This window comes from Pongo pygmaeus, chromosome 5, assembly GCF_028885625.2.
Source record: "Pongo pygmaeus isolate AG05252 chromosome 5, NHGRI_mPonPyg2-v2.0_pri, whole genome shotgun sequence".
In the NCBI taxonomy this organism is placed as follows: Eukaryota; Metazoa; Chordata; class Mammalia; order Primates; family Hominidae; genus Pongo; species Pongo pygmaeus.
This window is the reverse complement of record NC_072378.2, coordinates 75995205-76006692: the sequence shown is the minus strand read 5'-3', so window position 1 is coordinate 76006692 and position 11488 is coordinate 75995205. Positions and strand designations below refer to the sequence as shown.

The 11488-nt window shown below is 36.2% G+C and overlaps 1 non-coding gene across 1 annotated transcript; it reads left to right on the top strand.

The window, feature by feature from the left end:
* The first annotated feature begins 328 nt into the window (after positions 1-328).
* LOC129039686 (U6 spliceosomal RNA) lies at positions 329-431 on the top strand. The gene has a single exon (XR_008503405.2). It is a non-coding gene; the product is annotated as a U6 spliceosomal RNA (small nuclear RNA).
* The last annotated feature ends 11057 nt before the right edge of the window (positions 432-11488 follow it).

Genomic DNA, 11488 nt, shown 5'->3' with positions numbered 1-11488 from the left:
TTCAGTGCCTTGTCTACTGGGTGCTCAAGCTAGCAACCACTGGTGCCTTCATGGGCAGAATTAGGTTGTAAGAGTGGCCAAAAATCTCCAGGTGAGAGAGAGTTTCATAGTGGGCATATTTTGTGTTCTAAATTGGCTGTTGTCTCTTGAGGCAATCTCCTGGTGGGAGAGAGTACTGTTCAGGAGCTCCTAAGCATATAGTTAGATAAGCTTGCCCTGTAGGGAGTATCTGGTGAAGGAGAGGTAAAAGGTTTTAATTGCACTTCTAAAGAACTAAGTAGGAAGTTGGAAAAAGGAGGAAAGAAAAAAGAAGAGGTAAAAAAACAATGCTTGCTTCCGCGGCACATATTAAAATTGGAACGATACAGAGAAGATTAGCATGGCCTCTGCGAAGAGGTGACATGCCAATTCATGAAGTATTCCATATGTTTAACATTTAAAATATATATATATATTAAAAAAATAAACTATCTTTTTTTTTTTTTTTTTTGAGACAGAGTCTTGCACTGTCACCCAGGCTGGAGCACAGTGGAAGGATCTCAGCTCACTGCGACCTCCACCTCCCTGGTTCAAGTGATTCTTCTGTCTCAGCCTCCCAAGTAGCTAGGACTACAGGCATATGCCACCATGCCTGGCTAATTTTTCTATTTTTAGTAGAGACGGGGTTTCACCATATTGGCTAGGCTGGTCTCAAACTCCTGACCTCGTGATCTGCGTGCCTCAGCCTCCCAAAGTGCTAGGATTACAGCCTCCCATAGTGAGCCACTGCACCTGGCCAACTATCTCTCAGAAAAATGAAGGTACTCATTTATAGTAGCTACATTCAAAATGCACCTTTATCCAAATAAACTATGTGTAATCAAATGCCTGCCTAAGGATTCACTTTGGAGAACCACAAACTAAAACAACCCACTAAATGTGGGCAATTAATACTTAATAGAAATGACACTACAAATTAGAAGGGAAAAAATGATTTGGTTAGCAGATTATTTTGGGAAAAGAATTACTAAGGAAGAAAATAAAGTTTGTTTAATTCCTCGTATTATATATAACTCCCATTTGATAAGAACTTAAATGTAAAATGATAAAATATAGTATTAATAGAAGATAACATAGAATATCATTATTTAAACAAAGGAAGACTTTCCTAAATTCAAAATTCAAAAGTGTAAATTTAACAATTGATGATTGATTACATAAATAAATATAAGAATTACTCTTTTCAAAGAAAGATTATATAGATAACCACAGCAGACAAAAGACAGACTGGGAAAGTTATTTATATTTCCCAAACTAATAGCTGATTGTTTTATGTATGATATATAAATAATTAATTGAAATAGATAAGAAAAAAATGGTAATCCAAAAGTAAATATTCAATAGATATGTAAAGTCAATTACTAGAAGGAGAAACTTGAATGGTTTATAAGTATATAAAGATGTTTAATAACACAAGTAATCAGTAAATGTATATTAAAACATCAATAAGACACAATTTTACTTCAATCATATTGTGAAAAAATAAAGTGAGCTAACACCAAGTGATGACAAAGAACTGATGTGTGGAAAAATTTAAACCATCATTAATGGGCACAAACTGTTGTAGCCATTCTCCAGAGCAATCCAGCTCAACTAAATCAATTAGAGTAGGTATGTATATAACAAAATTCAGTAGTTTCCTTTTTTAGTATGTATGTATTCTAAGGAAATTCTCATGTGGTCCTTGAAAAACATGTTTTTTCAACAATGTCTATTTCAATGTACATTGTACGCTGTGGTCATGGGAAGTTACAGACAGCCCAACTAGTCATTTCAAGGGAAATGAATACATCAAATTTGGTAGATACATACTACACATATCACGTATACATAGTATTCAGCTGCCAGCGGCAAAGATATAGCAGTAAAAACAGCAACATGGATAAGGATTGCAAGTGAGATTGCACAGAAACAGAAGATCTGTAGCCTAATATTTATGTAAATAAAATCATGTGTATACACAAATATGTATGGAATACCAAATATTTTGACTGAGATAACATTCATATTAAATGATATGTATGAAACACATGAAAATGAGAATCTATAGAGGAATATGGACCATGGGGATGGGGATTCAAAATAAATATAACAAGAAGGAGGGTCTAACAAATGTACTTCCTCAATACTGAAGAATTTTCTTTTTTTTTTTTTTTTTTTTTTTGAGATGGAGTCTTGCTCTGCTGCCCAGGCTGGAGTACAGTGGCATGATCTCAGCTCACTGCAACCTCCGCCTCTGGAGTCCAAGCGATTCTCCTGCCTCAGCCTCCTGAGTAGCTGGGATTACAGGCATGCACCAACACATATGGCTAATTTTTGTATTTTTAGTAGAGACAGGGTTTCACCATGTTGGTCAGGCTGGTCTCAAACTTCTGACCTCGTGATCTACCCGCCTTGGTCTCCCAAAGTGCTGGGATCACAGGCATGAGCCACTGCGCCTGGCCAAGAATTTTCTCTTTATCCATTGATTTCAACATAATGCTTTCCTTTTCCTAATACTTCATGAAGGTTTCTGGCTGTCGATTTTACTTGGAAATCTCATGAGTGTCTTTTGGGTGTGGGAGTGCTTTCTCTCTGTGACATCTGGTGCTCTGTTTACGTTGCCTTTGCATCTGTATTCTCTCTATTAGAGCTACTTTCTCTGCAGGATTAGGTAGAGGAGCCACATGGAGCTTGCACTTGAAGCTAAAGAGACCACCCACCAGCCTGCTCCGTTTTCTTGCACCATGATATCTGATCTCTTCTAGTTTGGCTGAATCATTCCAAGTAACTCAAGGTGTGCCATGCTATACTTTGATGTAATTTAAATTTTGATCATTTTAAACAGTTCAGCCATGAACTATGTTAAATACATAGTAAGTGTTCTACCAAGATTTGTCTTCATCCCAAGAAAAATAAGAAAGCCCTTGAAAGGTTTTAAGTGCATCACACTCAACTTGAATGAAGATACTGGTATAAATAGAGAACAAAGAAAAGACAAAGCTTAACAATAAGCAAGATAAAAATATTTTATATGCAAAAATTGATAAATAATTTCAGGGCTCCCAGACCAGAAAAGTCAGTTTGTACATCAGCCTCCAGATTCTTACATCACTTAAGAGGGTAGTAAAGGAAGAGAAGACTTTATCTGAAGGACACAAAGTTTTAAACCAAAACTGACTAAGTTGTCTTGACTTGGTGAGTTTAAGTTTTCTGCTATGAAGCAGAAATGTGGGCTTATATGTTAAATCAAGTCCAGATATGGAGAAACAAAGAACATTACAGTTTTTGCACATGTAATGTTACTATGTAAATTCATATGCCCTAAATATATAAATAGATTTCTGCGCTCCCAAAGGCCTTCCCATGGACCCATCTTAAAGAGACCTGAGCAAGCAGACTAAGTTAAGACTTGCCTATGTGTTTGATCATGCTGAAGGAACTGCATTTACATATTCCACCCATCTGGCCAGGTGCAGTGGCTCATGCCTGTAATCCAGCACTTTGGGAGGTCAAGGCGGGTGGATCATGAGGTCAGGAGATCAAGACCATCCTGGTCAACATGGTGAAACCCTGTCTCTGCTAAAAATACAAAAAATAGCCAGGCATGGTGGCCTGCTCCTGTAGTCCCAGCTACTAAGGAGGCTAAGGCAGGAGAATCACTTGAACCCAGGAGGCAGAGGTTGCAGTGAGCTGAGATTGCAACACTGCACTCCAGCCTGGGCAACAGAGTGAGACTCCATCTCAAAAAAAAAAAAAAAAAGAAAAGAAAAAGAAAAAAAAATAGACGGTTCTATAAAGGTTAAAATAATTGTAACAGAGGTGGCAGGGCTAATATAACATCAATATTATATACATTCTTCATGCAGAAGAAATACACGTAGGCAAGAAAAGGAATTGACTTGTTAGTGTGCAATTTTCCACAAAAAATACTAGTGAAATATGTCTTTAAAATATTTACATCGTGTATTGGAAAATATTTTTAATGCTATCTATAATTTAATCCTATCAAAATGTACTTTTTTTTTTTTTAGACAGAGTCTCGCTCTGTTGCCCAGGCAGGAGTGCAGTGGTGCAATTTCAGTCCACTGTAACCTCCGCCTCCCAGGTTCAAGTGATTCTCCTGCCTCAGCTTCCTGAGTAGCTGGGACTACAGGCATGTGCTACCACACCCGGCTAATTTTTTGTGCTTTTAGTAGAGACGAGGTTTCACCATGTTAGCCAGGATGGTCTTGATCTCCTGACCTCGTGATCTGCCTGCCCCGGCCTCCCAAATATCTGGAATTACAGGCATGAGCCACCGTACTCGGCCAACATATTGTCAAATTAATAGAAAATGTAAAACCCTTCAGGTCATTATAAACTATTACCAGAAATTTTCAAAGCTCAAATTACATAAACATAAGAGAAAAATGAAAACAACATTCAAAAATAGTAATTTAAGAAATTCCAGGTGCCTTTTCTGAGCATTTACATTTTACAGTCTGATGGAAACCAGCAGTAGAGCCAGAATATTTGGGGAGCCAAGAGAAAGCATGACAGATGACTTTGTCTTCGGTTGAAAAGAATTATAGAGATTTTGCCAAGAGTAGGTAATTCTAAAAGTTAAGATGGACGCAGTAAATATGAATGTTGGAAAGCAAATTAAACCTGTGCATCCATCCTATCGTCAACATTCATTACAATTGGACATTCTATCTCTCTTTGAACATTTCTCAGTGTTTGAAAAATCTCAGTAAAGCAATACATTTTATTTTCCAGGAAGTCCTTATAGATAAAAGGTTATTCTTGAGTTAAAACTTATTTCTGTGTAACTCTTGTCCATTGGTCCTGATCCTTCCCACTGGAGCCACAAATAAATCCATTTTTATCTGCAGTCCATTTTAGAACTAGTAACACTTTATATTAAAAGTAATGACAAAACTCTTGATTACTTTTGCACCAACCTAATAGTCTTTTTTCCAAGTCATCCTCTCAGAATTTTACATCATTTTTTATAAATTAAAATTGTCAGACTCTTCCCCCATTCTATGAACCCTAATTTGTGTATGTCAATTTTAGAGTGAGTTCTGAGAACTGAACACATAATAACAGGAATAATTTAACCATAAAAAAGGAAAAATTAACCAAAAAGTAAATCATAAAAGATTTTAAAAGGTAAGCACATATAGGTACATAATAAATATTTATTTAGTAAACAAAACTGTTGGTTCATATTGATTTTATAGACAAAATTTTTCTATATGAAATAAAGATGACATTTTTCCTAAAAAAGTTAAATGTAGTACTTCAGTTTTTTCCAAGTAAATTTCATCTTGTTAAAGAACTGTTTTGCAACATATAGAGGTCTTGTTAGAAGATGATTCTGTCACTAAATATATTTGTAATACTCCCAGCTCTATGCTTTCTACAAACTTAGTAGGAATTATTTCTGTGTCAACATTCAAGTCAGTGATATGAATAAAAAAACTCAACAACATACCACCAGACATCTATGTCCTGCAGGCTGATGACAGTATAATCAGTAGGACTCTTCAAGTGCAGTGGTTTCACTGATTAAGAATTCACCTAATTTCCTATCAAGTATTATACATGTATTTTTCCATGAGATATGATATTTAAAATTTGTCAAATTGTTACTGACATTAGAATTTGCTATATTACTTGTACTACCATGAGAAACTACTTCACCGCAAGAAATACGTTTTATCAAAGTGTGCCTTCTTAGTAAATCCACCCTGTCCCTTAGGGAGTTATTTCCTCTTTAAACTCTCACATTCAAATCTTGTTGAGCTAAATATTCCTCTCTTTTCGAAAATTGAGATAGCATATCTGGGTTTCCAGCACACCTGTTTTGACAATTCAAAGGCTTTCAGTGTTTTGGAAAATAAGTAAATAGAGCAGAATGTATATAGATAGATACAGATACGATGTAGGATTGGCTGGGGGGAGCACTTTCTACTAAAATTAGTATTATTAATGTTATAGTCTTATTATTTTTGCCAAATGTCTTTTAATATTCATATCTATCAGAGTGGACTCTGATAGCAATGAAATTTGTGAAGACAGAATTCCAAAGACAGCATTGCATTGCTTACCTTGTTATGTGCCTAGAGACAGGATACACCAAGTACAGTATCCACATTAATAATAATTGAAAAAATTCTCTAACTGTGGATTCCTTAAAGATGACAAAACAAATGTTAGGAATTATTTATTCTGCCTTATATATCATTGATTAAGCTTATATACAACAAATAATACAGGGATTCTAATACCAAGATTCAGCTCCTCTTCATGATATTATTAATCATTTTAAACAATTATGAGTAAAAGCACAGCCTTGTTCTATTCTGTAAATTCTCTAATTCCAGTGGCTTCTTTCCTAATGCTATCTGGGTCATAATATCTTACTTTTTTATTCAAGTCCTTTATTATTGATTCAATTTGTTATTCATCAAATGCATTCTTCAAGAACTGAATTTTTATCAGTTCATTCATTCATCCGATATTTATCAAATATCTGCTCTTGCTGCACACTATTCTAGGTTCTAACTACAATATTAAAAAGTTGTCAAATTCCTCTCCTCATCAAGCTTATATTTTAGTGGAGTTTGTCTTTCACGCTCATCAGAGATAATAATAGTGCCATGAAGAAATACAAAAGGAGTAAAAAGTTAAATAGTAGGAGTGAAGGTTGGATTCTTTAGCCAGGCTGGAAGACCACTTTGCAGAGATGACATCTGAGCTGAGGACTAAATGAAAAGGAGGTAATCTTTTAAAAATCTGGAAGAAGGCCAGGCGCAGTAGCTCACACCTGTAATCCCAGCACTTTGGGAGGCTGAGGTGGGTGGATCACTTGAGGTCAGGGGTTCGAGACCAGCCTGGCCAACATGGTGAAACTCTGTCTCTACTAAAAATACAAAAATTAGCCAGCTGTGGTTGCATGTGCCTGTAATCCCAGCTACACGGGAGGCTGAGGCAGGAGAATTGCTTGAACCCAGGAGGCAGAGGTTGTAGTGAGCAGAGATCATGCCACTGCACTCCAGCCTGGGTGATGGAGTGAGACTCCGTCTCAAAAAAATTAAAAAAAAAAAAAACCTGGAAGAAGTTTATAGGCATAGAGAAGTGCAAATGAAAAGTCCTGGAAGTTTGGTATATTTGAAAGGAAGAAAGAAGACCATTTCATCTGGAGCATATGAAAATGAGCTATAGGCACTGTGCAGGTAAGACAGAGGCCTATACGCCATATTAACACTTGTTACTTAATTCTCACCATGTTCTGTTAAGAAAAAGAGGGATATGATCTCATTTAAGATTACAAGAGCATTTTGAAGGCTGGATGAAGAATTCACAGTAGAAAAATGTAAGAAAGCTTGGAGGCTTTGATGGGTATAGAATAGTAGAGAGAAGTTTCAGGAAGTTTCAGCAGGTGTTACTGACTTGATAACAAATGAGAAATTCAGGAAGTTTCAGCAGGTGTTACTGACTTGATAACAAATGAGAAATGGGGTATAAAGAAAATTGAGGAATCAAGAGTGCTTCTTTTTTTATTATACTTTAAGTTCTGGGATACATGTGCAGAATGTACAAGTTTGTTACATAGGTATACACGTGCCATGGTAGTTTGCTGCACCTCTCAATCTGTCATCTATATTAGGTATTTCTCCTAATGCTATCCCTCTCCTAGGCCCCCACCCCCACCGACAGGCCCGGTGTGTGCTGTTCCCTCCCTGTGCCCACGTGTTCTCATTGTTCAACTCTCACTTATGAGACAGAACATGCAGTGTTTGGTGTTCTGTTCTTGTGTTAGTTTGCTGAGAATGATGATTTCCAGCTTCATCCATATCCCTGCAAATGAGAGTGCTTCTTAAGAGTGTGAACGGACAAAGAGGGGAATAACAGACACTGGTGCTTACCTGAGGGTGGAGAGTGGGAGGAAAGAGAGGATCAGAAGAAAAAAACATTGGGTACTAGGCTTAGTATCTGGATGGCAAAATAATCTGTACAACAAATCCCTGTGACATGAGTGTACATAGATAACAAACCTGCACATGTACCCCAGAACCTAAAATGAAAGTTTAAAAAAGGAGCTGGATCTAAGTAATTTGATGGTAGGTATTGTCATTATTGAGATAATGAGGAATGAGGGTTGAAGGTGGGGTCAGAAATCAAAAGTCCTATGGATATATTTAAGTTTTACCTCCCAATTAGACATCTACCACTTATTTTAAATAGAGTCTAAGAGAAAATATTAAGCCCGGACATAGACATTTGTGAAACATCAAAACAAAAATGATACCTTAAGCTAGGAAGAGTATGCAGATAGAGAAGAGGAATTAGGAAACTCAAAACACATAAGACAAAGGAAGAGGAACTAGCAATGAGGCCAAGAAGATAAGTGGGAGTGGAGCAGGAAGAAATTCATGGGGATGGTATCAGAGAGGACTGTAGATGACAGTGTTTCAAGAAGGTCAGGCTGAACTGATAAAGCTGCTGAGAGGTCACCTGAGATGAGTACTGATAAGGGAGCAGTTGGTAAGGTGGAGACCAGAGGTGTCTCGGTGGGAGAGCAGTGAGAGAACAAGAATCAGCGAGGATTGAGTTAAGAAAAGAATAATTGGTGAAGAATGGAATTATCTGCTGAGTACTGCTTTATCCAATTTGCTCCACAAAATGCTGGCTGTTAATGTGGGATCTTCCAGGTCTTTATTTGCCAGTTCAGTGCTCTCTGTATACTATTCACCTGATGGGTTAAAGAAGAGTAATTCTAAGGCATGATTAACCAGGAAGAGTTACTTCCTGGTTATATTCTGAAAATAATTATAATAATAATGCGGATGTCCAGAGATACATGTATTGTTACAATCTCTGTCTTTCCAAAAACCATCCTCTATCATCTTTGAAGGAATAGCTCAGAAGCATACTGATTTAATATATTTTGGCTTATTATGAAGTGAATTACATAAATAAATTTGCTAACTCTCAATTATTTTGCTGCTATTTATCCCAGTAGTTACTGTCTTTTCTATTTTTATATTTGTATAAATGCACACACATACAGAGACACACATACGCCCTATTGTTTGTATGTTTTCTTTGAAATAAAAACAAGTATTATCTAAATTGCATGTCTCACTGAGGTAGAAATAGCAAAAACAGGGATTTTCAGTCCAGGCCAATATTTCTAGGTCAATACATAAGCCATGAGTTATTTAATTTTATTAAGAATAATATCTGAGATTGTGCTGTCATATTACCAGCACTTATTAAATTTACTCACATTATTTGTATATAACAAAATGATTTTTGCATGAAACAATACAATGATGTAATTCCCAGACTCTCAGTTTGCCACAATCAACTTTGTTAATTGTGAAATCTCATATCCCTACAGGAAAGTACATAGCATAGTTAATTAACTAGCAAGGAAGTCATTGAAAATCTAAGTCTATCAGATATTAGAACTTATTATGTAGCAGTCACTATTCTTGCATGTATCAACATATTTAATCCTTACAACAACTTTATAAGGCATTGCTATTATCATATCTATTTTAATAAATCATTTTGAAATACATCAGAGTATTCTGTTTATCTTAACAAGGCCTGCCCTCTGGAGAAACTATTTTATGACAGTGTAACCTGGCAGGGTTTTATCAGACTCTAACCTATCTAGAGGAAGGAAAATACCTAACATCATCTGGCCTTCCACATGGGGGAAAGGAAATACCCAAATTTAGCTCCCTCTATCCTTCCACATGAGGAAAGGAAATGCCAAATTCCAGCCCCCTCTAGCCATCCTGTCCCACTTAAGGGGTGGGGGTACTGAGAAACACTGTTGAAGTTCACAGTCTAGTCACAGGCTCACCAAAAGACTAAGATCTAATCATAGGACTATAAAATGCTTTTTCTCCTCCTACATCTTCATGTCATACCACTAAAAGTCATCTACCAGAGTTCTTTTCACCCGGTACATCATGTCCAGATTTCAACAAAAATTACAAGGCATACTAAAAGGCAAAAAATAGCTTAAAGAAAGTGAACAAACCTTAGAGCCAGAGTGAGATACGGCAGATATGTTGGTATTATCAGATTGAGAATTTAAAACAACTGTGATTAATATGCTAAGATTTCTACTGAAAAAGTAAACCTACAAGAACAGATGGCATTGTAAGAAAAGAGATGAAAACTCCAAGACAGAATCAAAAACTAATGCCAGAGATAAAAAAATTGTAACAGAATGAAGAATGCCTTAGATAAGCTCATTAGTAGACCAGACACAGCTGAAGAAAGAATCTCAACACCACCACCAATCAACTGAATATAAATGACTTTTATAAACTATTTCACCAACAACAGCATACCATACATTCTTCTCCAAGCTCACATGAAACATTCATCAAGATAGACCATATTCTAAGTCATAAAATACATCTTAACAAAATTTTAAAAATAGGTCATACGATGTCTGCTCTTAGACCACAGTGTAATTAAACTAGAAATCAATAGCAGAAAGATAGCTGGAAAGTCCCTGTATCAGGGTTCTCTAGAGGGATAGAACTAATAGGATATATATATATATGAGTTTATTAAGGAGTATTAACTCACACAATCACAAGGTCCCACAATAGGCCATCTGCAAGCTGAGGAGCAAGGAAGTCAGTCCAAGTCCCAAAGCTGAAGAACTTAGAGTTCAATGTTCGAGGGCAGGAAGCATCCAGCATAGGAGAAAGATGTAGGCTGGGAGGCTAAGCCAGTCTAATCTCCCCACGTTCTTCTGCCTGCTTTTTATTCTGTCCACAATGGCAGATGGTGCCATTGTGGTGGCACCCGGATTCAAGGTGGGTCTGCCTCTCCCAGTCCACTGACTCAAATGGTAATCTCCTTTGGCAACACCTTCACAGACACACCCAGAATCAATACTTTGCATCCTTCAATCCAATCAAATTGACACTCAGTATTAACCACCACAGTCCCCAAATACTTGGAGATTAAACAACGTACTTCTAAATAACACATAAGTTTAAAAAAAAAAAAAAAAAACTCCAGAGAAATTTTAAAATAGTATAAACTAAAGGAAAATGGAAATACAACTTATTCAAAATTTGTAGTATACAGCAAAAGCAGTGCTTAGAGGGAAATTTACAATGTTGAATGCATATATTGGAAAAGAAGAAATATCTAAAATCAAATATCTAAGCTTCTACTTTAAAAATCTAGTTGAAGAAGAGCAAATTAAATCCAAAGAAGAAGAAAAGAAATAATAAAAATTAGAATATAAATCAATTAAACTGGAAAAAAACAGAAAATCAATAGAGAAAAATCAAAGAAACCAAAAGATGGGTCTTTGCAAAGATTAATAAAACTGATAGGCCTCTAGCCAGGCTAACTAAAACAACAAGAGAGAAAACTAAAACACTAATATCAGAAGTGAAAAGGGCAACATCAATACAGATCCCCTGGACAT